This window comes from Homalodisca vitripennis, unplaced genomic scaffold, assembly GCF_021130785.1.
Source record: "Homalodisca vitripennis isolate AUS2020 unplaced genomic scaffold, UT_GWSS_2.1 ScUCBcl_7854;HRSCAF=15703, whole genome shotgun sequence".
Taxonomy (NCBI): domain Eukaryota; kingdom Metazoa; phylum Arthropoda; class Insecta; order Hemiptera; family Cicadellidae; genus Homalodisca; species Homalodisca vitripennis.
This window is the reverse complement of record NW_025783963.1, coordinates 1-13,375: the sequence shown is the minus strand read 5'-3', so window position 1 is coordinate 13,375 and position 13,375 is coordinate 1. Positions and strand designations below refer to the sequence as shown.

Below are 13,375 nucleotides of genomic sequence, written 5' to 3'. Positions count from 1 at the left end.
AAACATGATGTTGTTGTTAAAGAACAAATTTTGAAACCTCTAAAATTATCAGAAAACAATCGATATTGTTGATTTACATGATCCGAATGTTAAAAATGCCTTAGATTTTAAAGGAAAAAGAATTAGTAGCGTTAGTAAAGGAATTAATCCATTTGATGTTGTTGTAATGATTCAATTAGAAGATCATATTAAAATGTTTAATGAACTTAAAACAAAATTACGAGAATCATAAACAACATGTTAAAGATTTTTCAACAGAAGTCTATGACAAGTTTAGAAGCCAGATATAGAAAGATCAGTAGACGATGTTGATGAAATTAATGAAAAACTTACTAAATTTAAAGTCTTTTGATAAGTTTAGTTTAGATGCTACGAAAACTTTTGAGAATATTGGTCATAAATTTGTTGAATACAATGATTCTTATGCTGTCAAATTTCAAAAATTAGAAAAAAAAATTAATAAGTTCGAGGAAGATCTTAATATAATTTTTGAAAATATTGATAACAGATTTAAAAGATTAGGCGGCTAAGATGACTAATTTTCCTTATATAAATGGCGCTCATATACTGTGTGAGATGTAAAGAAAAAACTGCAACAAATGATATAAAATATTACGCAAATATCAATGGAGTTAAAAGAGTTTCTGGAAAATGTGCTGAATGTAACGCTAAAAAGAGCCAATTTATTAAAAACTTGATTTTGAAATTTTTTCTTAATAAATAGAAATAGCGGGACATTACAGTGCTTTCGATCTTTTTAATAATGCAACACGAAAAGAGATTTGAAAAAAAGGACATTGGGATGATATTTCTCAAAAATATGAATTATCCGAAGATATGATGAGATTATACGTAAACAAATTGAATTGGTATAACATTGCTAAATATCAAACTTTATCATCAGAGTTCATTCAAAAAAATATACATTATCAATTAAAAGATCATATGTCTGTTTCTTTGTCTCTATCAAGACTTGAGTATAAAGTTTTTGGATGAAAATAAAGATACAGTTGATTGGAATAATATTATAGATAGTGGTTACTATCCTGTGCAGATTTTATTGAAATATGTGGCCGAAATTGCAAAATTTAAGGAAGAGAATCCCGAATATGACGAAGTAGATCATTAAAAATGACTAAAATTTATATCTTTTCTTATCGACATATACATAATTAAAATTTTCGTAAAAAAATTTTAAATTTTCTCTTATTAAATGGCGGACTACAAAAAGTATTCAGGCGATATTGAAAGAGCGGAGTTTAAAAATTTCTATCCAATTAGTAAACAACATTTGAATGAACCGAATAAAAGAACTGAGTTTAATATTAATTTTGGAGATAATTTTTGCTCGTCTAACTTCCAGTTTTTATATTTCTGGAACTTTAACAAAACAAGATGGTCAAGCGTATCTTGGAACTGATAATGTTAGATTAATCGATAATTTTATACCGTTTTTATTTTTCTAAGATTGAAAACACAATAAATTGATAGAAGAAGTCGAAAACTGTGGCCAATTAAGCACTATTAAAGGAACCATTTGTTATTCCAAAAGTTGATGTATTTTCAAACAGTTTTGAATCAACTTTTAAATTTGGAAAATTTGAAGCGGTCCTAAGCGGTGTGATTTAGCACATTTCGGCTTAGGATTCTTTGAAAATGTAAATTTTCCAATCTATAAAGGTGGATTTTACATTAGTTTCATAAGAGCTGAAGACGATGATGTGATTCTGAAGACTGCAACTGGAAATGTTATGCCTGTTGATGGCAAAATTACAATTAACGAGTTTTTCATTAGAGTATTACAAAACCACGAGTAAAAATTCAGTTGATTGATGAAATTACAAAATCTCAAAACATTATGTTTAATTTTTCTAGATTGGCAATGTATTGAGCAAAAAGGTATTTCCGGAACAACTTATTCGTTCGATATCACAAATATTTTATAGAAATATCTTCAATCCTAAGTTTGTTATTATAGGTTTTTCAAAACAGATAGACAGAATAATCAAAAGAAAAAATCCTTCAAAGTTTGATAGTTTGAATGTAAAAAATATCAGAGTAAAATTGAAACGGTTCTTATTATCCAGATGAATTACAAAATTTAAACATTTCAGGAGGTCTTTTCAGAATAATGTATCAGATGTATCAAGATTTTAAGAAAGTTTACTACAAAAATATGGAAATGTATTACAATCCTAAAGAATTTTTAGCGAATAGACCTATTTATGTCATTGATACAACAAAGAGTTTTGACAAATATTTCTGCTTTCAAAGAACGATATAATTATCAATATGGATTTTCAAAATGCTGTTACAAACGCGATTTTGTTATGTTGTTGTTGTTGTTTCTGAGAAATTTTTATCATATGATGGGATTAAGAACGATATTAGAGAAATTCAGTAAAATTTTAGATTTCTTGATTTTTCATTCCATTTCAGAGATTTTTTATTAAGATTTTAATATAATTACCACACAATTTCCGTTTATTCGAAGCAGATATGAGAACATTGGCAATAGATTTTTCATTAAGATTTTAATATATTTACAACAGAATGTTCGTTGATTTGAAGCAGATATGAGATCATTTCCAATAGATTGATTCGAAGCAGAAGTTTCCAATAGACACCTTAAGAAAGTAGAAGCAAACAGCTATAGATTCGGTTAATTTTTCATTCGTGATTTACAGATCCGTTTATTGTCCTTTAAAACAGTATTTTCCATTGATTTACTGTTGGCTCCGAAAGTGGTCTAGAACCCCATATTCATATCTTACTTATATATATATATATATATATATATATATATATATATATATATATATATATATATATATATATATATACAAATACAAAACAAGTGCCAAATATTAATAAATAAATAAATAACAACTGCAAAAAGCATATAAATAAAGAAATACGAAGAGCTACAATTATGGCAAAAGTGACAACTACATAACACTATGTATAAATTAATTACTTTATACAAAGAAAAAAAAAACATATTTATGCCATGCCCACATCACTCAACAAGGCCCCGATCTATTCTACAGTATACTGGGAAGCAGCTAGCACACGTCCTCTAATAAATGCTGCACTATCATTGAAGACGTCGAACCTGTCGCAGAAACCATTTCCTAGCCTGACCATTCTGGCGAGTGGACCGTGAAAGACAGGAACGCTGGCAATGGCGTAGTGATCTCAGTCCTTGATTAGGAATCCTTCAAGGACTCAGCCACCTCAATACCGAGAACAGCTGGTGGTCAGCAGCGATGTGGCAACACTGCCTGGAATGTCACCAGACTATTTTGGTATGGGCTGCTCTCTAGTGTTAGTTTAGTTTACTTCAGCATGAGTTGACTTACAACATGCATGTTGTGAATCCTGTCTTATGCGTGTCACAACACAAAGTTTTCGTTATAGTTGTTAAAATGTTTTCTGAAGAAGAGTCCAGATTGCAAATCTCATTCTGTGGTATTAATGAATTAGTTGTTTTCATTGCACGGATGGCAAATGTTTGAAACAAATTATGTTACCTTCTAAATTATGATTACACTGATGACTATACCACAACCCGCCCATCAAGTATTTAGTTTTAGGATTATGTTAGGGTTATAATAGCAATATACATTGTTATCGCTCCTGAATCAAAATATTAAAACAATTATTTAACCTCTCTTCTCATATTAGTTCTTACAACTAAACAAGCATTCAATGTTAAAATTAGAGTTTATGATGAAGTAAAAAGTAGAATACTACTAGTGTATCGAGTAACCCAAAACTAACAGATTGTCCAATTAATTCAAAGCATAAAGGTCTTTTTATTAATTTTGCTTCTATAAATAAGTAATAACACAGTATCATAAAATGCAGTATACAATAAATCGTATGTAATAATGTGTCATTGATCTACCGGAACTGCACCTACATGGTAGTCCATGTTTTATGATAATAACTATTTTGCATAAAATAGATTTTCACTTAACTGAATTACTTTGGTCCCATCAAATTTAGATAAACAAGACTAATGTACTCTGTAATGTGCTCTTGCCAGAGGATATTATTTATTCTAGTCTGTTTTGGAAGGGAGCGACCTCCCTATATCTCTAACATTGTAGATTACCATGTCCATTTATCAAGTGTTGTGATTGAGGCGTCCACCTACAACTGCCATGATGTGTGAGAACAGGTCATTTCATATGCGGTCTACAGCAGCACCAACAAACTGAAGCATCAATAAACCAACAAGGCATAAGTGACTGCTTTGTGAACTCTGCACATTAATATTCTATCAACTTGCACAATCACTTGGACTTTCCTGGGTTTCTCTCCCTGATGGATCACATCCCAGGGGTCAAGCACCACGCTGAGGGTGGGCCATCTCTCTAGAGGAGGTATTTTAGGTTGAAAATCTGTGTTAGTAAAGATAATAAACAGTACGATTATTCTCAAGTTCCAAATTTTTTGCTACTTTTTCTGTATTGACCAATGCATTATCACCATAATTATTCATAGTGTTATATAGCTATTATTTATTTTACAGTCACTATAAAGCAAGCTATGTTCTAATTATTACTTAATTTAAAACAGTTTTATAATTTTTTTTAAGCCATAGACATAAAAACATCAAACCAAAAGTTACTATAAAAGGATTACACATCAAAACACATACCTGCGACTCAAACCTAAAGTCAGAAGAATCCTGGAAACGACTAAGAAACCTAATAAATTATAAAATCAAAGAAACAACCAAATCCAATCCAACCAAATTATGCAATAAAGGGTCTGTTCATCGCACCCTTTCCCATGTGGGACATGTCATTAGGAATTTTCATGTTCAATCTCAACTTTCACATAGAAATTGTGTTATCAAGTCCTTATATACATCAAAGGTGTGCCTTAGTATAATTTTTGGTGCTTGATTACAAGTATATACTCGAAATTGTGATGTTGTATTTTTGTCAAGTTTGACTTTGATATGTTTGTATCCATAATGTTTTACTGCCTACATTTGTGCATACTAAACCATTAAAAGTGACACGAAGCAGAGTACTATACATGCAGACACATTTATGACAACTTCAAATGTCCACAGTCATGTTACCATGCAGATCATCCATCATAAAACTTTACTTTAAACAAAGAAGAAAATACCCTCAAGTTACTTATATTTGACATTTTTATTGACAATTTCATATTTCCAATATCCTTAAACTTCTCAGGAAGAAACTTGAGCTCATTTTCAATGTTCCGGTAAGCAGAGGTATTTTGGATGATACCAATGTAGGGTGTAGAGGTCTGAGTCTTCACTTGTCTCTTCCTCCAATCTCTTGGGACTCTGATAAAGTTATCTGCAGTCCTAACTTCAACCATTGGGTTGACCCATCTGATGAGCCATAACCATCTTCTGACTCTTGCAACTCCTCTAGAGATATTGTTTGATTGTCAAGCAACCTCCCTTTCCGCACATCCTTCTCTTTCGTCTTACCTCGTCTAGGATACTTACTGCGTTCTGTGAAGGGAGATAACTGATCATCATCTGTCATGACATTTACAACAGTTTCCTCCACAGGTGCACTTACAATCCTATTTCTTTTTTTCTGAGGAGAGCCAGGGGATTTTTTAATAGGATCACTGTGCCTACGAAGTTTATCGTTTCTTTTTATTTTATCTCTCGTGATACTGCTTTTAACATCATTAGGATGGTCCAGATGCATCCTCAAACACATCAATAGAACGACTCCTCACTAGTTTTCTCATCTGTGGTTTCTGTTTCACCAGTCTTTGTCTCTTCAGTCTTTGTTTCTTCAGTTGTTGCATCAGATGTTGCTTCTGCATCTGTGAATAAATAGTATAGTTTTTTTAAATATGCACTTTACATAATGAAACACTTAAAATATTTGTCTCAATGTTTCACCACAATTGGACACCTCTGAAATTATACTATATGGTTATGAGAGTTCTAAAGAATCTAATCTTATACTTGTTTATTCTAAAGCCAAAATGTAAATATAGTAATATTTTTATGATATTTTGACTAACATCTGTGAAAATTTTCTACAGCAAAACTGTATTTGTTATTAATTGGATTGGGTTAAGAGATATAACTTCCATGCAATGATGATGTGAATATGGAAGGACTTGATTTAACTAAGCCCAAACCTCTTTTGTTGCAATTGGAAATACAACTCTGATACTATTTTTTATCACCATTAAAGTTTAAAGTGTTACATATGTCATTCTTCAATGATGTGATGAAATCATATTTCTCTACTGACAAATTATTTTCATTGTAAATACAGTAAGTATGCTATTTATATACCCACAACAATGAATAAAATTAAGAACTAAAAACAAATAAAAAAATGTGCCAAGACAGAAAAATAACACAGCTGTGCCGACATACAGGTTGGATTGCTAGTCTCCCAACTACTGGCAGACAAAAATATTAAAATTAGACTGTGATAACACAGACAAAAAATAAATCTAACTTGTACTTCAAGTCAAAGACTAACTCCGCGATGAGCCACAATACTGTGAGACACACCAGGACCAGCGCCAGCACGAGGCTGAAGAGGATGAGGTCTTGGAGCCAGTAAACTCCTGTGAAAAAAGATAGTTAATCAGTACATCTATTAATTTTTTTAGATATTCATGCATTTTCAAGAACGTAACCAGGAAAAAGTTATGGGGGAGTCCAGACAACTGATATTTTTTCCGGACAGAGAGTAAGGCCCTATTTTGTTCTTTAAAAAGTTCTTGACCCGTTCCTTTGTTTCCGCAGTACATGTCAATAATACTGAATTATTTAAATAATAATAACAATCGTTCACTAAAAAAGTAATTGAAAATTGGGGGGTTTCGGTCCCCTTGAACTCCCTAGCTTGGCTACGTCCTTGGCTATATTTATCTTAAAAATAATACAACATTTACTTGTATTTTATATCATGTTTATAAAATGATCACCACTGTTAACATTATTTATTAGAATTAGGGAAAATCAGTTTGACAACAATTAAATTTTGTTTTAGTTTGACATTTTTTAAATTTATACTTAATTTTTAATTATTAATTATTTTTTCCGATTTTAAACGATTTCAAAATAGTTTTGATTGTAAAATACATGAATACGGCCAAAATATGGCATACTTTTTTTTCTTTTACATAATATATATTATATATATACCGGGCGATATTTTAAAGTGATCCACTAGCTAACTTTTTAATTACACGACTTAGCACCACACTTTAAATTTGGAACTTGCTCAATTTTAAGTTTTACTCAAGAATACACTTTCAAATTTGTTTAAGATGGCCAGCCATTTTCCAATATGGCGGCCAACTTTAAAATCTTTTATGGAACACCCTGTATTTTATGTTGTTTTTAGATTCTACTGTAAAAAATAAGACATTTTTGACTTTTGAGAGTTTTTCAATATCTCTAATTGTTTCAGGAACATCTGATACGTCCCTCATCGAGGGACCAGTTTGTTTAAACTGATTTTTGGAAAATGACGGAGTGCTAGGAGCTTGCTCCACCTCTGTCACGGGTTGACCCGGCATTGCAGTACCGCCGGGACCGACCCACCAAATACACACAATAAACTAATTCTTCATCATAACTTATAAAACCGTGTATATACAGTGTTACCACCGTCAACGTTTTTATGCTTGTATAAAAACAAAACAGTTCCATGTTTATTCTTATAACGCGTGAAGACAATAATAATAATACAACTATATTGTGCACACTGTTGCCACTATTACACAACAATTTTGATAGTGTTTACTGGTTGGTATTAAAATAAAATAAATTTAATTTACAATATTTTCTTAACCGCGTAATTGATAGTCTGTTTTTTTATTAAAATTTATTTATTTGCCACAAAATTGTAGGGCTCAAAATAACAATAATAATCGTTTCAAAAGTACAAGAATGTAGAATTGTAATGTAAAAATACAATTATTGAATTTTAAGAAAAGAAAAAAAATTACAAAAAAAAATGCCAACAGCACGTGGTGTTCCCAAGCGGTCACCCATCCAAGTACTAACCACGCCCGACGTTGCTTTACTTCGGTGATCGGACGAGAACCGGTATATTCAACGTGGTATGGCCGTTGGCGAGAGACTAACTGATCTAGACGATCCATAGGTTTACTTAAGCGTTCAGTAGTGAACAAGAACCATTATTGGTGGTACATATTGACACGAAAAGAAGTGTTTATATTCGAGTCACAGTTTTCATTGTCGGAATACACACATTTAATTAATTTATTCCTATTTATTTATGTATACATTTTATTATTCTAGGTTATCAATATTATAATTGCACGTATCGACTTTGGTGGGAAAACTGACTCATTTAATTATTTTATTTATTATAGAGACAGCTTTAAAATGTCCTTGTGAAATTATTTTAAAACCGTAAGATATATTTTTTTTCTTCTTCTTATTTTGTTTTCTGGACAAGGAATCAGTGGATAATTAGGGACGGCGCAAACGCAGTCCGCGCTACCAAAAATTTACGCGCCCGAGATACCCACATTTGGGGCATTCGCAGGAGTCAGCCCGACCGTAGTGCAATTTAAAGGCCTCATCCTGGGGGAAACCGCCTTCGTGATCACGGTAACCCCTTCGCCAGGGAAGTATGAATGTACTATGCCCAGACAATTGGTACCGACCAAAATGACAGTTTTTATCTGCCACCGAGAGGCAAACGGCAAGAGTGGGTTTTTTATGGTAATTGTGGCAAAGGTATCCGTTAAAATGCACACATTTTATGTTCCAAACAATATTATCGGTGTTTAAAAACCGACATTTTTACATATTAGCTGGTAAATTATTAGTTTTTTACTGGTTTTAAAACGCCACGGTGCGGCATACACTGTCGCGCCGGTGGCACCGCCATATTATTATGGTCTGTGCGGCACGGCGCTCGCCGCATCGACACCAATACCACTCTCTAACCGTTAGAATATTACGATTTTTACTAGTCGGTTAGCGTACTGCGGTTATTCACATTGAAAACTGAACTCTACTGGACCGTGCACTGGTGAAATCCGTTGGATTTCAATGGCAATATCTCGGTGAGACAATTCCTGGAGAGTGTCTCGCATGTCCAACTGGTTATTACAATGACCTAGTCCAAGATTTGTTTCCGTTCGCACCAAGATCATACTTCACAGGATCATTTCTCAAGATCTTCATTTAACCACTTCAACACTGAAGTTTTTACCAGCCACGATGAAGAGACGAAGTTCTCCTCCCTGAGCGTGAGGCAGGCGCGTGACCGTGTCACAACATGACGCGGTTTACGCTCCATCGATGATCGTTCAGACCGACCACTCTTGGTCGGTACGAGAGGAGAGCGTTCAGAGTAGCCCATTATAATATGAAATGAAAATATTAGAAACTATTAAATTGTTTGTAGGCTAAAAGTACGATTCTCGGCAAGTGAACGTCACGTGAGATGTGGTATTACCATTACAAGTCAGTAACACGTGTAACGGTAATGGTGATGGGTATGGTTTGTGTGTTGATGATGGCCCAGCCCCATAAGGGCCGGACACTGACTAACAATTGGTTACAGACTCATCATGTGTTCCCCTCCACGGAAATCTGTAGTAAGAGGCGAAAGATTTATTCGTTCTGAAGGGAAACCAGAGTGGAGAGACAAGGTACATCAGTGCTTAATTTCTAAAATTTTAGGTGTGGGAATTCTTAAAGCGGGAAGCTCAGACCGGTGGGTATGGAAATACACCCCCAGGAAGGAGGGGGGCCCTCACCCAGGAAAACTTTTGAAAATTATAACTGTAAACCTTTGTTTTTAGGCCACCCAGACATAATAATACATTCATTTTATAAAATACCAAGTGATATTTTAATGCTGTTTATTTTCTTTAAGGTGCTTGATTAGGATGTAAGAAAATAAAAACATGAATTTAAATTATTGAGTTTACTCTCCTACTCTACTCTACTCCATTAACACCTTGTTGCCTACTTTAAATTTCCCATAAATATTTGGTTTGATTTCATTGACCATTTTGTTTGAATCAATGAAGCTCGCCAATATTAATTTTTTAATGAATGGTAAAATAAAAACAAATTGACCCTTATTCACAGTTTTTATTTATACACATTACAGTAGTAATAATAATACATATTAATATGTAAATGGATGTTTGTTAATATAACAGCTTTTTTACAAGTTTGCATATTTTACAAAAAAATTGCATACCTTATGGGTACAAAACAATATTAATACATTCAAAATAAACCAACTTCTTGGAAAGGAAAAGGAAGCGTTTAATTACACAACAAAATAAATGAACACACAGAGTGGAGTAACATGGTTGTCATTTTTTTTTAAATTTAGTGTAAGTTTTAAAAAGTTAAGGTTGATTATTTTATTTGCTTAATTAAGTATTATTATAACAAATATGTACGGATTTGTAGTATAATAATTGTAAGGCAATGGCCAAGACTGTTGGGTAAACTTAGTTTTTAGCTTGTTTAGGTATAATATATTTAAAAGTGAAAACTACAAAAGAAACAAAACACCAATACACAAAACTAACTGTAAGTACAAAAAAAGGAACTCAGAAACTTGAGTATCAGAACAAACAAAAAACGCTATAAGTTAGGCATAGGCTATTTATATTAATGAAAAAACTTAATGTTCTGAAATTCTAAAAGATATTTAAAAAACAGATTTAGAGAAAAAATTTTCCCACAGTGCAATGCTGTCTTCATGGTAAGTTTCTGGCACTCGTTGTTTTGACTTGGTGTCAAGTGCAGAATGGTGCCCCTTCGCCAGCCAGGTTTTGACGTGTCGCTCGGGATTGTAACTAGCCACAGGAGGTCCTAGGAGCCTGATCCGCAATAAATCGCAAACAGTGCTAAAGTAGAGTGAAGATCTAAGAGGAGACATAATTAGATTCAATGCAGAAAACCCACGTTCACATTCAGCACTAGAACACTGCAATACTATTTATGATGGAAATCAGTTTCTTAAACGACGGCGGTTGCTCTAGAATAGTAGGTTTCACTCGTCTCTCCATCCACTTAACATAGGCTTCAGTCCCTGCTTGAAGTGTCCCTGAAGTCTCTAATTATATCCTGAGAGCTGCTAATCTATAAATCTATCGCAGATTCGCTGGAGCTCCACATCCTCCGTAGGTGATGGATAAGTCTTTGGGCCAATAACATGGGGGTGGATCACTTTGAGGTGATTCATGAATTTGAGTAGTGTTCAGCCGCATTTGAAGATGATGATAGCAACCTGTTGAAGTCAAGTTGTTTAGCGAAGCTCCGATAGAACTGTTTTTCTGGAATACTGGGTATCTTGGATCTTACAAACAAAAGTTTAACATATTGAAACATCAAATCGTCAATTAGCAATTTTAGCTTCCACTGAACGTCCTACCAATGTTTTTCAACTCGGTTTTCAAACACTTTGATTAACAGTGTTACATCACTGTGGGCTTGGATAAGGTTTGAGGCTTGATTTTTGAGAAGCTGTAAGGAACAATCCGATAACTCTTCTAGAGCATCGAACATCAATGCCATGTTGTGTACAAAAGTTGTAGAAGATAATGTACTAACAAAGCCCTTTGTAAGTTGAACGTTGCTTCGAGTCCCTTTGTTTGTCTTCAGGATGCTTCAAATGAAATGATTGTACAAAGCTTTAAAATCTGTCCAAACTGCTTTCACAATAACCGCCATTAAGCTGGAGGCTACGCCACGAGTATCTAAAACACGGCCGATTTTCAACATTTGCTCCTCTAGTCCTTTAGCAACTTCCTGCCAACTCCCTGCTGTTTTTTTTCGGTGATCAACTAAACATGTTTTCTTAATTTTATATCCATTAATATCTTAAAATGATTGATTCCAGCTACTTCTTCTATGGGAATCGTGCACGGCAAGCTCTAAACGATGGTTTTTCAAACAATGCCAAATGAACAAGAGGGGGAACGTTTCAGTAAGCTGTATAGCAAGGCCAGATTTCCTTGCCTAGTAGCACTGAAGCACCATCACAAGTTAGAGCAATCATATGGTCTTTTCATGAATTCAAAGCTTAGAACCTAATGCTTTTAACTGATTTAAGAGTTCTTGATAATATACCAGCTAATGATTGGTGCTATTTAGCTCAAAAAGTGTTAATAAACACTGTCATAGGGTTTTGCATTCCCTTTAGAACAGTTTCTGAATATAAACCACCAAATGCATTTTGGTTTGAAACTGAAGTTGTCTTTCATCCAAAAGCAGGGTAAATTTAGAGTCTGACTTGAATTAGGCCATTTATCAAGGTCTGATTTCATTTCATCAGAAAGATGATGAATTATATTGGAGCAAGCAAAACATATTGAATGTAGGATTCGCCCCATATATAAGCCATTCACTATTTGAAGATCAATTTCAGTTTCAAACTCAAAAAATGGCCTATTTAGTTTAGGCTTGCTTATAAGCCGTGCGGAAAATGGCTCTCAGTAACAATCTGCTGCTCTTTATGCATAGAAGCAAACAGCTTTTTTCATTGTATCTTTCTTAGCTTCAATGAGTATTTTATATTCAGCTAAAGAATGAGCTCGAGACCCACAGTGTAAAAAATTTCTTTTTCCTAAGAGAGGATTGCTGGTCTTTTATAATGTTTTCCATAAGCGGTAACAGTTCCTAAAACCCACTCTTAGCCCACTTCTTCGCTAATCTTTTAGGCCCTTCGTTTTTCTTCTGCACTAGAAGAACTCACACTACGGCATCGTTGCAACCTAGTTCTCTGTTCACAATTAACCATGAGTTTTTTAGCTTTAAATTTCAACAATGTGTTCTTCAGACCAACAAACTTGGCTGTTCACATGCCCTATTAACAAAATCCATTATTTTCATTACTAACCTTAGCATGTCGTCTGCATCAGATCCCAAACCCACCAACCTGGATACTATTTTGACCGACGAGGAAGTCCAAGGGGAATGGTAATCGCAATTATCCTCATTTATCCCGATTGTCGTCTTCTTTTTTATCTTGATCAACAATTGAACTTGTAGTCAATGCTTCCGAACTGCAGTTCTCATTATCCGCATAAACCTTTTTGTTTCTTAAGGTTATCGTTTAAAGAAATCAGAACAATTTTTCTGGTTAGTCATAGTCAATTAGGAAACTATTTAGCTGCACACAAGCACTAAATAAGCAATACACACGAACACAATTCAACGACCTGCACCTCCAAAAACGAACTTAAAGCGTGAGGGGATGCGATGCCAACATGTAACTTAAACGCGAAACACACCAAGGTCACAAGTCAACTAGTCAACACACTTGTGATCACTGGTGCGGTGGGGCGCGGTGAAGGAATGGAGGGGGAAAGGAAGGGGGTGGGG

At 33.9% G+C, this 13,375-nt stretch overlaps 4 non-coding genes and 1 pseudogene across 4 annotated transcripts; 2 read left to right on the top strand and 3 right to left on the bottom strand.

The window, feature by feature from the left end:
* Window positions 1–7,407: 7,407 nt before the first annotated feature.
* Window positions 7,408–7,590, top strand: LOC124374302 (annotated as a pseudogene).
* Window positions 7,591–8,001: 411 nt separating this feature from the next.
* On the bottom strand, window positions 8,002–8,120 carry LOC124374300. The gene has a single exon (XR_006923540.1). It is a non-coding gene; the product is annotated as a 5S ribosomal RNA (ribosomal RNA).
* A 363-nt stretch (window positions 8,121–8,483) lies between these two features.
* Window positions 8,484–8,647, bottom strand: LOC124374301. Its single transcript, XR_006923541.1, has one exon. It is a non-coding gene; the product is annotated as a U1 spliceosomal RNA (small nuclear RNA).
* Window positions 8,648–9,166: 519 nt separating this feature from the next.
* Window positions 9,167–9,379, top strand: LOC124374303. The gene has a single exon (XR_006923542.1). It is a non-coding gene; the product is annotated as a small nucleolar RNA U3 (small nucleolar RNA).
* Window positions 9,380–9,543: 164 nt separating this feature from the next.
* On the bottom strand, window positions 9,544–9,666 carry LOC124374304. The gene has a single exon (XR_006923543.1). It is a non-coding gene; the product is annotated as a U5 spliceosomal RNA (small nuclear RNA).
* Between the last annotated feature and the right edge of the window lie 3,709 nt (window positions 9,667–13,375).